The sequence below is a fragment of the Chiloscyllium plagiosum genome, unplaced genomic scaffold, assembly GCF_037043375.1.
Source record: "Chiloscyllium plagiosum isolate Xiang-an unplaced genomic scaffold, Cpla_swu_hap1 HiC_scaffold_18, whole genome shotgun sequence".
NCBI lineage: Eukaryota > Metazoa > Chordata > Chondrichthyes > Orectolobiformes > Hemiscylliidae > Chiloscyllium > Chiloscyllium plagiosum.
Genome location: NW_028270156.1, coordinates 55,264,047 through 55,279,119, shown reverse-complemented (window position 1 = coordinate 55,279,119; position 15,073 = coordinate 55,264,047). Strand labels below are relative to the sequence as shown.

General features: G+C 44.8%; 1 protein-coding gene across 1 annotated transcript in view; it reads right to left on the bottom strand.

Annotated features, from left to right (window-relative positions):
- The window catches only part of gtf2h1 (general transcription factor IIH, polypeptide 1), a 69,866-nt gene extending 56,569 nt beyond the window's left edge, over nucleotides 1-13,297 (bottom strand). Inside the window, exons 1-2 of the mRNA XM_043706099.2 lie at nucleotides 13,144-13,297; nucleotides 1,313-1,387 (exon numbers count right to left, since the gene is read on the bottom strand). The gene's annotated coding sequence lies outside the window, so the exon portion shown is untranslated. The remainder of the gene's footprint in view (nucleotides 1-1,312; nucleotides 1,388-13,143) is intronic.
- Between the last annotated feature and the right edge of the window lie 1,776 nt (nucleotides 13,298-15,073).

Below are 15,073 nucleotides of genomic sequence, written 5' to 3'. Positions count from 1 at the left end.
TGGGCAATTCACCTAACATGCACACCTTTGGACTGCGGGGGGAGACTGGAGCACCCAGAGGAAACCCACGCAGACACTGGGAGAATGTGCAAACTCCACACAGACAGTTGCCCGAGGCTGGAATCGAACCCGTGGTGGTGTGAGGCAGCAGTCTCAGCCACTGAGCCACCATGCCACCCTGAGAATGAAATCTAGTTATGCCTGAAGCAGTTCTTTTAAAATACAGCAAATAACTATTAACATCACTGCACTTTCATTTTTCTGATATTGTCCTTTCTTAAAACAAATTATATTTTTCAGTAAATTTTGACAATATAAAAGGTCCATTTTGGTTTAATTGAGCAAAGGCCTGAATTTTTTTTTAAAAAGACACAAATGAAATGGCATAAACGCTGTTCATGAACTGCGTTTATGACCACCAGAAAAAGGTTTACCCTGAAATCAGCAATCCTACTCATACCAACTTCCAAACACATTTTATCCTTGCTTCACATGCAAATAGATAATGTGAGAAAAATCTTTTTCACTCAGCAAGTAGTCAGAGGAATGAATGCACAGACTGGAAATGTGGAGGAGCCAGGTTCAGTTGAGGCATTCAAGACGACACTGGATGAGAATTTTAATATAAATATTTCGCAGGGATATGGGGAAAAGGCAGGAGATTGGCACGAGGTAATGGAACTAGTGCAGGCACAATGGCAACATGGCCATCCTCTGTGCTGTAACAATTGTGATCCTGTAATTTACTTCTCAGATCATTGCTTGCCTGACCCTTTTTCTATTTCCATCATAATTTGTACATGCCCTCTTCCACGTGCCTACATGGAAACCAGAATATGTAACGTTGTTTCCTACAGTAACTCACTTTTCTTAGTAATTCTACTGTTTTGAATTCTTAAGCTTCCAATCTTCCTTCCCTCCCTCCTACAATTTTCAAGCTTATGAATCAAAAGCTTTAAAATTCCCAAATACTACTTAATGTTCAAAGTGTTTTTTTCTCCCTTTCTAATTTTGGTGGTGTCCTCTACTTTGTCATGTACACATTGAGCACCAACATGCAGCAATCCCTGCAAATACCATCTCCCAATAAAGGGAGTCTCTGATGCTCCCTGAACTGGATGAAGTTCAATCAAGTAAATACAATTAAGTCCAATTGGTCTCAGCATAACTTCAAACTAGAGACAAAAAGAATACTTATGGAGAGCAAGGGTGGAAGAGATTGCTATTCATGTACTATTGCTTGAAAATAAATGTGTACACTACAGGCTTAGCTGAGCTAACTGCCTAAATAATGTAAATGATGGACATTTACCAGAAGTGAGATTCCAAAGGGCAGACAAACATTGACCTTCAGCATGAGCAATATCTTCAGCAGCGATGAAGGGAACTGGAAAGAAAAAAAAATTGTTCCATGAGGAAAAGATTTTAAGTACTTCACAAGAAAACCCAAATGAGACAATATCACTTGTATACAATGCTTTTAGTGAAATCTGCTAAAGATTCTAAACTCTGAACCAGTAGAAAGACCAATCAAGTCTTACAAGATATTGACAATTAGAAAAAAAAACTTCATTAGCTGGTACACAGAACATAGGAGCAAGGAAGTTTTGTTGCAACTTTACAGAGCACAGGTTAAGCCACAGGTGATTGTGTCTGCTGTTGTGGTCACCACATTGTTGGCAGGATGTTATTACATTGGGAAGGTGCAGAGGAAATTCATCAGGATGTTGCCTGGGATGAAAAGTCTCAGTTACAAGGCTAGGCTTGTTTTTCTTGGAACAGAGAAGGCTAAGGGTGGAGTGGGAGATATGGGGAAGTGATTGAAGTATACAAAATTATGAGTAACAGAGACAGAGTAGATTGTGAGCATCCTTTCTCCATGGCAGATCTGTCTAAGACCAGAGGGCACAGCTTAAGGTGAGGTGTAAGTGGTTTAGAGGAAATCTGAGGAATCTTTTTTATCCACCAAGAGGGTAATAGAAAAATGGAAAGCGCTGTCTGAGAGGGCAGTGGAGGCAGGTACTGTCACAATATTTAAGAAGCTTCTGGACAAGTACTTAAAATGCCAGGGCACAATAGACCAAGTACAGGTAAATGGGATGAGTGTAGTTTATATTTGTTGGTCAGCATAGACATGGGAGGCCCAAAGGCTTGTTTCTACGCTGTATGACTACAAATATAACAGTGATGGTTATTGGACAGTATCTGTGAGGTAAAAATAAGGCAAGATAAATCTCATAACAGATCGTGGGGAATGGATATAGGGCATGTTGAGTGGTTTGAGCAAATGACAAGAGTAGTCCAGATAATGAATATTACCATTCTATTTTTAGAACTCAATACATCTTCAAGTGCTCAGGAGTCTCCTCTGAACCAAGGAATAATTTCAGGCAATGATCTTAAACTAGCAAGCTAATTGTTGACCAAGGAGAAAATGAGGACTGCAGATGCTCAAAATCGGAGTGTAAACGTGGGGTGCTGGAAAAGCACAGCTGAGCAGCAAGAGCATCGATGTTTTGAGTGTACGCTCTTCATCAGGAATCCAGGTAGTTTAACATAATGGTAACATTATACAAATACAAAGAAAACATACTTTAAAGCACATGATATAGTTCTTATGTACTGCACTGGCCCAGAAATACTTTAATTTTTAAATTCTCAACTTTACTTTCAGGTCCTTCATGATCCATTCCCTACTTCTGTACACTCTTCCAGCCTTCATCGCTCAGTGATTGATTTGCTCCTCTCATTCTGGCCTCTTGTTCATCCCCAATTTTTTTTTTCCTTCTACCTTTATATGTAACTTATACTTTAAACCACAGAATAGACGAATCCCCTTTTTATTTTTAGCACAATTGAAAACTCTCACTTCACTGGGTATATGTCACACTATTCTTTAAGTAGACACTCAATTCTACCAGAATCAGAAAAAGTTCTTAGCTCCTCAGGATTTACTTCTGCACTTTTCCTTTCTCAACCTGGTTAACCTCTAACCCCAGAACTGTCCTTCACATTGAGTGTACTACTAGAGATCTTTAGCAAATGTTAGGGGAATCTTTCAGCTTTAGTTTAACTCATAAATTTGGTCTTTTCAATCGGAGTACAAATTTCCACCCCACTCTGGCACAGGGAACCAGAGACTTTTAGCCTCCATCCCTCTTGGTCCCAGATCCCAACCCTGATATCTGTGATATTTTTGGAATATCACTTATAAACAGGGAGCTACAGAAGGACAACTTGCACTTTATTTGTGCTACTCCATAGCAGAACATACCGAAATGTTTCATAGGCATGTTATCAAACAAACTTTGAAGTTAAGTCACTTAAAAGAGCTATTAAGTCAGATGATTGCTGCATCCATCTCTTGTCAGAATTTGTCTTATCTTAAAAGGTAACTTCTAAAATTATGAAAAGCTCAGATAGAATGAATGAGGAAAGGCTACTTTGTTCATCGGTAGTCCTCTACAAGATTGAGCTGGAAATGTGTTGCTGGAAAAGCGCAGCAGGTCAGGCAGCATCCAGGGAACAGGAGAATCGACGTTTCGGGCATAAGCCCTTCTTCAGGAATGGGGAAAGTTGGTCCAGCAGGCTAAGATAAAAGGTAGGGAGGAGGGACTTGGGGGAGGGGCGTCGGAAATGTGATAGGTGGAAAGAGGTCAAGGTGAGGGTGATAGGTCAGACTGGGGTGGGGGCGGAGAGGTCGGGAAGAAGATCTCAGGTTAGGAAGGCGGTGCTGAATTTGATGGATTTGACTGAGACAGGGTGGGGGGAGGGGAAATGAGGAAACTGGTGAAATCCGAGTTCATCCCTTGTGGTTGGAGGGTTCCTAGCCGGAAGATGAGGCGTTCTTCCTCCAACCGTCGTTTTGTTGTGGTCTGACGATGGAGGAGTCCAAAGACCTGCATATCCTTGGTGGAGTGGGAGGGGGAATTGAAATGTTGAGCTACAGGGTGGTTGGGTTGATTGGTCCAGGTGTCCCAGAGGTGTTCTCTGAAACGCTCCGCAAGTAGCCGGCCTGTCTCCCCAATATAGAGGAGGCCACATTGGGTGCAGAGGATGCAATAGATGATATGTGTGGAGGTGCAGGTGAATCTGTGGCGGATATGGAAGTTTCCTTTGGGGCCTTGGAGGGAGGTGAGGGGGGAGGTGTGGGCGCAAGTCTTGCACCTCCTGCGGTTGCAGGGGAAGGTGCCGGGAGTGGAGGTTGGGTTGGTGGGGGGGTGTGGATCTGACGAGGGAGTCACGGAGGGAGTGGTCTTTACGGAATGCTGATAGGGGAGGGGAGGGAAATATATCCTTGGTGGTGGGGTCCGTTTGGAGGTAGCGGAAATGACGGCGGATGATGCGCTGTACATGGAGATTGGTGGGGTGGTAGGTGAGGACCAGTGGGGTTCTGTCCTGGTGGCGGTTGGAGGGGCGGGGTTCAAGGGCGGAGGAGCGGGAAGTGGAAGAGATGCGGTGGAGGGCATCATCGACCACGTCGGGGGGGAAATTGCGGTCCTTGAAGAAGGAGGCCATCTGGGTTGTGCGTTTTTGGAACTGGTCCTCCTGAGAGCAGATGCGGCGGAGTCGAAGGAATTGGGAGAATGGGATGGCGTTTTTACAGGGGGCAGGATGGGAGGAGGTGTAGTCCAGGTAGCTGTGGGAGTCGGTCGGTTTGTAGTAGATGTCCGTGTTGATTCGGTCGCCTGAGATAGAAATAGAAAGGTCGAGGAAGGGGAGGGAGGAATCTGAGACTGTCCAGGTGAATTTGAGGTCGGGGTGGAAGGTGTTGGTGAAATGAATGAACTGTTCAACTTTCTCGTGGGAGCACGAGGTGGCGCCGATACAGTCATCGATATAGCGGAGGAAAAGGTGAGGGGTGGGGCCAGTGTAGTTGCGGAAGATGGATTGTTCCACATATCCTACGAAGAGGCAGGCATAGCTGGGGCCCATGCGGGTGCCCATGGCTACTCCTTTCGTTTGGAGGAAGTGAGAGGATTGGAAAGAGAAGTTGTTCAGGGTGAGGACCAGTTCAGTCAGTCGAAGGAGGGTGTCAGTGGAAGGGTACTGGTCGGTACAGCGGGAAAGAAAGAAGTGGAGGGCTTTGAGTCCTTCGTGATGGGGGATGGAGGTGTACAGGGACTGGATGTCCATGGTGAAAATAAGGCGTTGGGGACCGGGGAAGCGAAAATCATGGAGCAGGTGGAGGGCATGGATGGTGTCCCGAACGTAGGTGGGGAGTTTTTGGACTAAGGGGGACAGGACGGTGTCAAGGTACGCAGAGATGAGTTCGGTGGGGCAGGAGCAGGCGGAGACAATGGGTCGGCCGGGGCAGTCAGGTTTGTGGATTTTGGGCAGGAGGTAGAAGCGGGAGGTGCGGGGTTGTGGGACTATGAAACGCTGAGGCCAAACGCCAGCTCGCAGAAACCGACCTCTACACCGCTGAGGCCAAACGCCAGCTCGCAGAAACCGACCTCTACACCGCTGAGGCCAAACGCCAGCTCGCAGCCCGACCTCTACACCGCTGAGGCCAAACGCCAGCTCGCAGACCGACCTCTGCACCGCTGAGGCCAAACGCCAGCTCGCAGATACCTCCTCCTACTGCCCCCTTGACCATGACCCCACCCCCCACCACCAAACCATCATCTCCCAGACCGTCCATAACCTCATCACCTCGGGTGATCTCCCATCCACCGCCTCCAACCTCATAGTCCCACAGCCCCGCACCTCCCGCTTCTACCTCCTGCCCAAAATCCACAAACCTGACTGCCCCGGCCGACCCATTGTCTCCGCCTGCTCCTGCCCCACCGAACTCATCTCTGCGTACCTTGACACCGTCCTGTCCCCCTTAGTCCAAGAACTCCCTACCTACGTTCGGGACACCACCCATGCCCTCCACCTGCTCCATGATTTTCGCTTCCCCGGTCCCCAACGCCTTATTTTCACCATGGACATCCAGTCCCTGTACACCTCCATCCCCCATCACGAAGGACTCAAAGCCCTCCGCTTCTTTCTTTCCCGCCGTACCGACCAGTACCCTTCCACTGACACCCTCCTTCGACTGACTGAACTGGTCCTCACCCTGAACAACTTCTCTTTCCAATCCTCTCACTTCCTCCAAACGAAAGGAGTAGCCATGGGCACCCGCATGGGCCCCAGCTATGCCTGCCTCTTCGTAGGATATGTGGAACAATCCATCTTCCGCAACTACACTGGCCCCACCCCCCACCTTTTCCTCCGCTATATCGATGACTGTATCGGCGCCGCCTCGTGCTCCCACGAGGAAGTTGAACAGTTCATCCACTTCACCAACACCTTCCACCCCGACCTCAAATTCACCTGGACAGTCTCAGATTCCTCCCTCCCCTTCCTCGACCTTTCTATTTCTATCTCAGGCGACCGAATCAACACGGACATCTACTACAAACCGACCGACTCCCACAGCTACCTGGACTACACCTCCTCCCATCCTGCCCCCTGTAAAAACGCCATCCCATTCTCCCAATTCCTTCGACTCCGCCGCATCTGCTCTCAGGAGGACCAGTTCCAAAAACGCACAACCCAGATGGCCTCCTTCTTCAAGGACCGCAATTTCCCCCCCGACGTGGTCGATGATGCCCTCCACCGCATCTCTTCCACTTCCCGCTCCTCCGCCCTTGAACCCCGCCCCTCCAACCGCCACCAGGACAGAACCCCAATGGTCCTCGCCTACCACCCCACCAATCTCCATGTACTGCGCATCATCCGCCGTCATTTCCGCTACCTCCAAACAGACCCCACCACCAAGGATATATTTCCCTCCCCTCCCCTATCAGCATTCCGTAAAGACCACTCCCTCCGTGACTCCCTCGTCAGATCCACACCCCCCACCAACCCAACCTCCACTCCCGGCACCTTCCCCTGCAACCGCAGGAGGTGCAAGACTTGCGCCCACACCTCCCCCCTCACCTCCCTCCAAGGCCCCAAAGGAAACTTCCATATCCGCCACAGATTCACCTGCACCTCCACACATATCATCTATTGCATCCTCTGCACCCAATGTGGCCTCCTCTATATTGGGGAGACGGCCGGCTACTTGCGGAGCGTTTCAGAGAACACCTCTGGGACACCTGGACCAACCAACCCAACCACCTTGTAGCTCAACATTTCAATTCCCCCTCCCACTCCACCAAGGATATGCAGGTCTTTGGACTCCTCCATTGTCAGACCACAACAAAACGACGGTTGGAGGAAGAACGCCTCATCTTCCGGCTAGGAACCCTCCAACCACAAGGGATGAACTCGGATTTCACCAGTTTCCTCATTTCCCCTCCCCCCACCCTGTCTCAGTCAAATCCATCAAATTCAGCATCGCCTTCCTAACCTGAGATCTTCTTTCCGACCTCTCCGCCCCCACCCCAGTCTGACCTATCACCCTCACCTTGACCTCTTTCCACCTATCACATTTCCGACACCCCTCCCCCAAGTCCCTCCTCCCCACCTTTTATCTTAGCCTGCTGGACCAACTTTCCCCATTCCTGAAGAAGGGCTTATGCCCGAAACATCGATTCTCCTGTTCCCTGGATGCTGCCTGACCTGCTGCGCTTTTCCAGCAACACATTTCCAGCTCTGATCTCCAGCATCTGCAGACCTCACTTTCTCCTCTACAAGATTGAGTCAATTTACAGCTGACACTAAGGGAATAAGGAAAGAGGTCTTTCCACAGTTCATGGGCATCAAACTTGAGTCACAGTAAGTGTCATGAGCAAATTCATGCATGATGTATGACTCAGTCCAGTCAGATTCTGTTCTCAAATGTCAGCATCAAAAGCAGGACATCTAGAATATTTACCCCTGCACACCATTCCTTCACTATCCATCATCTAGGGAATGATAGACAATCGTAACAACGGAACAGAAATAAAACATTCTAGCATTTCAAATTTATCAGGCTAGTAACCCAGATTTATCTGATACATGGAGCAATAAACTCCCTCACAAGAGACCTTCAGCAGCAGATGCTCAAACATTGCACACAACAACATATACTTAGCTGCCAATATAATTGAAAGTGATATCTGAAATAGGATAGGATGTGATGCCTGCTATGATTTTACATGCTCATTGTCAAGGTTAATGTGTGAAGACTGATCATCTGGGTGAGATACTGAAGAATAGGAGGACATACCAGGGAACCCTTACCCAAAGAGAAATAGGGAGAATATAGGTAAAAAAAAGGGACAGTTGTATTTGCACTTGTCTGTCAAGGTAATCAAGGGATGATTCCAGAGAAGAAGCCAAGGTGAAAAGTCTATTGTGGGTTGCAAATATTGCAAAGTTGAAACATTCAATTTTATGAAAAGGTTACAGATTGTGCACGCCTGGTTCCTTTATAGTGCTTTAACAATTAAGAGTTTGACTGCCATCATCAATTCACAAAAGCAGGTGCCCAATATTATTTGGCAGAGGACACCAAGAGAGAGCTGTGATGAAAAAGAAACAAAAAATATTGCCAAAGGAAAATTCTACAGCAAAGCAAGGCAGCACAAGAACCAACGTGCTAAGTAAAAAGACATGTCACATATAAAATAAAAACGAAAGACAGAAAATTGATTCTAAACCAGAAGTGAAAGGATAAAAAAGAACAAAGATGAAAAATTGAAGCCTTGTTAAAGAGAAAGGGTAACAGAAGCAAATTCAGTGAATATAACAACAGTTGTGCCAGAATTGCTTGAAAATCAGTGATGTTCTTATAAAATATAAACCCACCCTTTGTCCTCACATCAGGCAGTCCCAACTTCTCACCAATCAGCTATCAATCAATCTAAACGTCCAGACCCTAAAGACTGACTAGGCCACTCCCTACAGGTCAGTCTAGATTACCTTGCCAGCCATTCTAGCTTATATTTCTGGATCTATTTAATATCTTTCTAAAAACTTTGAAAGCTTGTGATAATCTCCAAACCAATCCTCAGAGTTATTTTTATTTTACAGTCCCCAACTGGTTCTCTTCCTGAAGATAGAACACAAGAAGTAGAAGTAAGCCATTTGGCCCCTTGATTCCTGTTCTCCCTTTCAAGAGAATCAGGGCAAACGTTTTACACTAACCTCACCTATCCACATTATCTGTCTATCAATCAATACCTTGAAAGTACTCTATGGCTTTGCATCCATTGATCTCTGGGAGTTTATAGTGCTTTGTGTGAAGAAATTTCTCCAGATCACAACCTTAAATGTTTAAGCCCTTCATTCAGAAGCTGAACTCAGGAAATACCATCAAGTGTCTTAAATAATTTTATGTTTCAATCAGATCTCCTCTCATTGTTCTAAACATCAGAAAATATAGGTCTCATTAACTCAATTTCTCCTGATAGGGCACACCTCTAGTTTGTTCCTAAGTATACTAATTTAGAAAACTATTTGTTATATATTCCACAAACCCATCACCACCTTGCCATTGTCCTAGTAAACCTTCAACATACATTTACAGTCTTGCCTTTTTTTGCTGCTAAATTCTTAATTGCCCTCAATGTTAGTTCATGTAGCCAAAGTTTTGTTTTGCTTCCTTTTTTGATTCTCCCAGATATATTCTACTCAAGCTCCTGCCCATTTTTAATTTTGATATGACCAGGACCTGGCAAGGGGCCCCAGTTCATTATGATCCCAGATGAGGAGGGGTGAATTGGTACTACTTCACTCAACCTCCCTTACATGGTCATAACATGGTTAATTTTAAAAGGATTCCTTCCCTTATAGATATCATTTCTAGTTAAAAGCATTATGTTTTAACAAGACCCAATTTAACTAGGCTTTAAATAAAAAAAAGTGAGTTCATCAGCTACTTAATGCAAAAAAAAAGACACACTGATTAGAAATGAGGGGTGAATCCAAAAAGTAAATGTTGAAAAATATTTCATACAGCCTTTGACTTATCCATTACAAATAGACTGTGAAATGTTGCAACTGTTAAGGTGGGTGGTTCTGGTAGCAGAGACTTCAGCAGTTGTTTGACTACTGGTTAAGCTGAATTGCCTAGTTCCATACTAATTTCTACAGAATCCTATACTTGGATGTTTTCAATTCTCCAATACTAATCTTTTCCTTCCTTCTTACTACCAAATGCTCCTTCCATCATTGCTCTCTAATATTCTATATAAATCTTCTCCCTTACCATTTCCCTATCTGCTTTTAAAAGTCTTTCAAAACATGCCTCTCATTTTGTTTGGTCTAATCCCCTAACCAGCTGCACAAACCTTCCTCCTTGCTCAGTGTGCATTTTCTCTTCCTTCTTTACACTTTATCATTATTACATTTTTATTAAATGTGGGACATTACACAAATGTAAGCTGTTATTAATGGCAATGTCACTGCTTGGATCCTATTATATTCAGTCATGTACTGCAGTAAAGTTACAAAAATCTGTAATAGCTACTGCTTTTCTACTTTAGGCACTTGCCTTAATTTTCAATTTTCTTTTACACTAAACATGAGGAATGCTGATGCTGGAAAACTGATCTCATTCTTTACAGTGATTGTATCAAAGATGCACAATCAGATACATAAAGTTAGCTCTGGCCTACTATCAATACATACCTCTTTCCAAACCTCAAGAGTACCCGGTACTGCATCATTGTGACATTCCTCCTATTACTGTCAATACCAACCATCTTGTGGCCTCAATGTATGAGATTATCAATTAGCATATGTTCTGCACTGTAGATTTACACTTGCTGGGAACTCAACTGAAGTGATCCAAGTTAATTTCACACAGAACCCTAATGATCAGCAGAAAGAATATACTTTAATCTCATAATTCTGGACTGGATTTGAGTCCAGATTCAAGGCTGAAAGATCAGCCAGCAATGATCAGTTTCACATAAACTCACTTAACTGTGAAGTCTCAACATTCACTACAATGAATGAAAAGCCAACTAGTCTATTACTATGGGGTGTAACCAAATCATAGAGCTGACAAAAGGTAGATATAGTCAAAGTACAGATCATACTTCAACTTTTATAATTCCACAACAAGCATCTTGAGAATATAGGATCAAATGGCGGAATCTAGATCTGTAAGCTTATATATTTTCTTTCTCCTTTTGTTGCTTATTGCATTACACTGTCACATATGGACACTGTAATCTTCTTGTACTATATATTAGATGTATACTCTATTGAAGATATACCAGCAGAACATTAACTATACATTATTGTGGTGCACGCAATTAATTTTAAATTCTTTCCCATTATAAAATGAAATGTTATGTATACAAATGTTTTATACTAGATATGTCTATTACATGACACTCATCTGAGGTTTATCAGCATACTCACACGTTGTATGTTCTGTCCAGAATATGGTGCTACACCAGACAGACTCTTGGGATAGCAGGAGGAGTTGAATTGATTAAGAGAATGAGGTGTAATCTCATAGAAACCTATATAAGACTAGACAGGGTAGGTTAAGGAAAAATGTTCCTGATAGTGGGGAAGTCCAGAACTGGGAATCTAAGTTTAAGGATGCAGGGTAAACCATTTAGGACTAAGATGAGAAATTTCTTCATCCAGAGTGGTGAGCCTGTGAAATTCACTACAACATAAAACAGTCAAGGCTAAAACATTAGATTAAAAAACCTAAAGAACAGCAAATGCCAAGAAAAAAGAACAGAAGATGCTAGTAAATCTCAGGGGTCTGGCAGCATCTGTTCAGTGAAATCAAGGTTAACTTTTCGGGTCCAGTGACCTTTCTACAAAACTGATGGCAGGTAGGAAAAGGTTTTTTTTATATACAGAAGATGGAGTGGAAGGAGGAGGCGAGTAAACAACAGGTGAAGATAGAACCCGAAGGCAGAGAAAGATAGTTGGACAGACACGAGTGGTTAAAGATCAGTCTGGGGAATTGAATAGCTGTGGAATGGGGACTATTAGTTGCTGACAATAGGCAGTGTGGTTACAGCCCATATAATCTTGTGTGTGCTGGAAAAGCATAGGGAAAGGTCCACAAGCTCTAAGATTGTTGAACTTAATATTAAGTGCATAAGGTTGTGGGGTTCCCAAGCAGAATATGAGGTGCTGTTCTTTCAGCTTGCGCTGAGCTTTGCTGGAGCATTGCAGCCAACCTGAGTCAGAGATGATGACAAGGAAAGAAGACTGGGAAGACAGTGGCATGTTGAAGTGGCAGTACATTGAACATAGTATGATTTCAAGAAAAAAAATCACATACAGCACTTGGGGCTAGTGGGATCAATGAATATGGGGGAAAAGCAGGAATAGGCTATTGAGTAGGATGATCATCTATGATCATAATGAATTTTGTGTTTCAATTAGATGTACATGACGTCAGATGTGTTTGCAAATACTGGATGCAAACTCTACTCCCAATGTAGATCATAAAATATTGGAGCAGAATTAGGTCATTTTTTCCATCTGATCTGCTACAGCATTCAATCATGGCAGTTATGTTTATCAACACTATTCTCCTGACTTCTCCCCACAACCTTTGATCCCCCAACTAATCAAGAACATTTCTCTGTCTTTAATGAATTGGTCCACAGCCTTCTGTAGCAATGCAGTTCATAGATTCATCACCCACTGGCGGAAAAAAATCCTTCTCGACTCAGTTCTAACGGCTTGCCCTTCACTCTGAGGCTGCGCCCTTGAGTCCTAGTTTCTCCTACTAGCAGAAACATCTTCTCCATGTCCCCTTTATCCAGGCCTCTCAGTATTCTGTAAGTTTCAATGAGATGCCCACTCTTCCTTCTAAATTCCATAGAGTTTAAATTGGCACACTGCTGGGTGCAAACTTTGCTCAGGGTATACTGGCACATTCCTACATGCATGCTGTACCCCGAGTGAATTGAGATATTCACACATGTATCATGAAGAAAGAACACACATCTGTATAATACCTTTTTGGATATAATAGAACATCAAGTATACACTAGAATAATCTCAGGTGCATATTCCAAACGAGCATGTTGTTAAATGTACTCCAGGTAAAAGGCACGCAATATGCAATACAGGATCTGGGCACAGTGTCAATCAAGCTCGCTAACCCAGACACATTAGCCGGTCTATAACCTATTGCGGATATAGAGGCACGGTTTATGTAACATACATACATACACTATTCCGGGTGCACTGTTGAACATGCGCCTTACATTTGATTTATTCTTGCCATACCTGTCCTTGTCCCGTTCCTAAATACGTCCTAACTCTTGCTTTTACCAGATTCAAGCCCCAACTCCTAACTCGTCTCCAACTTCTTTGACATCTCCCGTCAATAGCACCCTCGGCCTCTCCCGACCCCCCGGAACTCTGTGCCCGCACAAAGAGGCCCGCCGACAAAGGTTCCGAGTGGAGGAATCCGGCGGACAGCACGTGACCGGCAGTGACGCATGCAACCTCCCCTCTCATTTCAGGGAAACTGCGCGTGGTGAACTTTAGTTCTCACCCATCAACCCACATCACTTCCCCTCCATCCTCCTCACACACCCACTCCTTCCTCTCAACCCAACCCCTCTCCTTCACAACCACTATCCCACCCTGTCCAGAATCCCTAACCCCATCCCCCAGCCAGCCTGTTCACCTCCCCCACCACCACCACCACTACTACAACAACAACCTCTACACACTTTCTCCTTCACCATCACTCCCCCTCCTCCATATCAACTTGCTCCCGCTCCCTTCATTAATCCCTATGTCTGCTTGGGTTTCGTCTGAGTGCACCAGTTTCCTCTCAGTCCAAAGATGTGTGGGTTAGATAGGTTGACTTGGCAAATGTGGGATTACACGGATAGGTTAGGGGGCTGGGTCTGGGTGGAGTTTTTTATTTCAAAAATATACTTTGTTCATAGAAATCCTTGATACATGTACAGTTGATGATGCTATTCAGATATTTCCAGTCTTTACATTCAGAGAACACATTGAGTTGTTGATTTTTACAATTATGTTAACCGTCCAATCTCTTGGCATTTGGCTGAGGTATCAGCAGGGCCCAATTATTGAATGGGCCCTTGTTATTCTTTGGCCAATGGACCTTACACGGTGATCTTTCCCTATCACCTCTTGGCAGCAGGGGCCAAAAGCTTCAGCATGTAGCCCTGGACCTTGGAATGTGCTGGCTTGCAACACTCAGTCGTGGTTAACTCCTTCAACTAGAAGACCAGCAAATTTAAGGTGGACCAAAGAACGTTTTTCACCGAATTGATGGTTCTCCAAGCACAGTTGATGTTCATCTCTGTGTACGTCCCAAGGAACAGACCTTAGAGCGTGGACTCCTGTGTCACAGAACTGCTGGGGATGAACCTCAACAAATATCACTGCATTCCTTTTCAGACTTCCTTTGCATAGGCACATTCCAGAAGAAGTTGTATGACAGTCTTGTTTCCCTCCACAGCTGGTTCGAGGGCAGCATGCGGTGCACAGATGGTCCGGGCATGCATAAAGGATCTCACAGGCAGAGCCCTTCTCACCACCAGCCAAGCCATGTCCTGGTGCTTGTTTGAAAGTTCTAGCGATTGAGCTTTCTGCAGAATGACTTTGACAGTGTACTCAGGGAACCGCTCAAGAGGATCCACCCTCTCCTTTCCCCAAAAGTCTCAAGGACACCACGTGCTGACCACTTCCTGATTGGCTTGTGGTCAAAGGTGTTTTTCTTCACAAATTTCTCCACGAAGGACAGGTGATACGGAATGTTCCAACTACTTGGAGCGTTCCATGGCAGCAAAGTCAGGCCCATCCTTCACAACACCGGGAACAAATGGATTGGCCATGCTGACATACCCACAGTGTCCAGGGAGGTGTAGGCTAGGTGGATTAGCCATGGGAGTTATCGCATGGTATGCTCTTTGGTGGTGCGGTGTGGACTTGATGGGCTGAATGGCCTGCTTCCACACTTAGTGATTCTATGATTCTGAGGTAGAACCTCAGTATGCAGTGATACTTGGTGTTTGCTTACTGGGGATCCACGCACAGCTTGATGCAGCCACACACACAGGTGGCCATCAGGGTGAGGGTAGCATTGGGTGTGTTTTTTTTTCCTTCTTTTCTAGATATTTATACGTTGTGTCCCTTCGGACACAGTCCATTTTTGATCACCACATGAATTGAA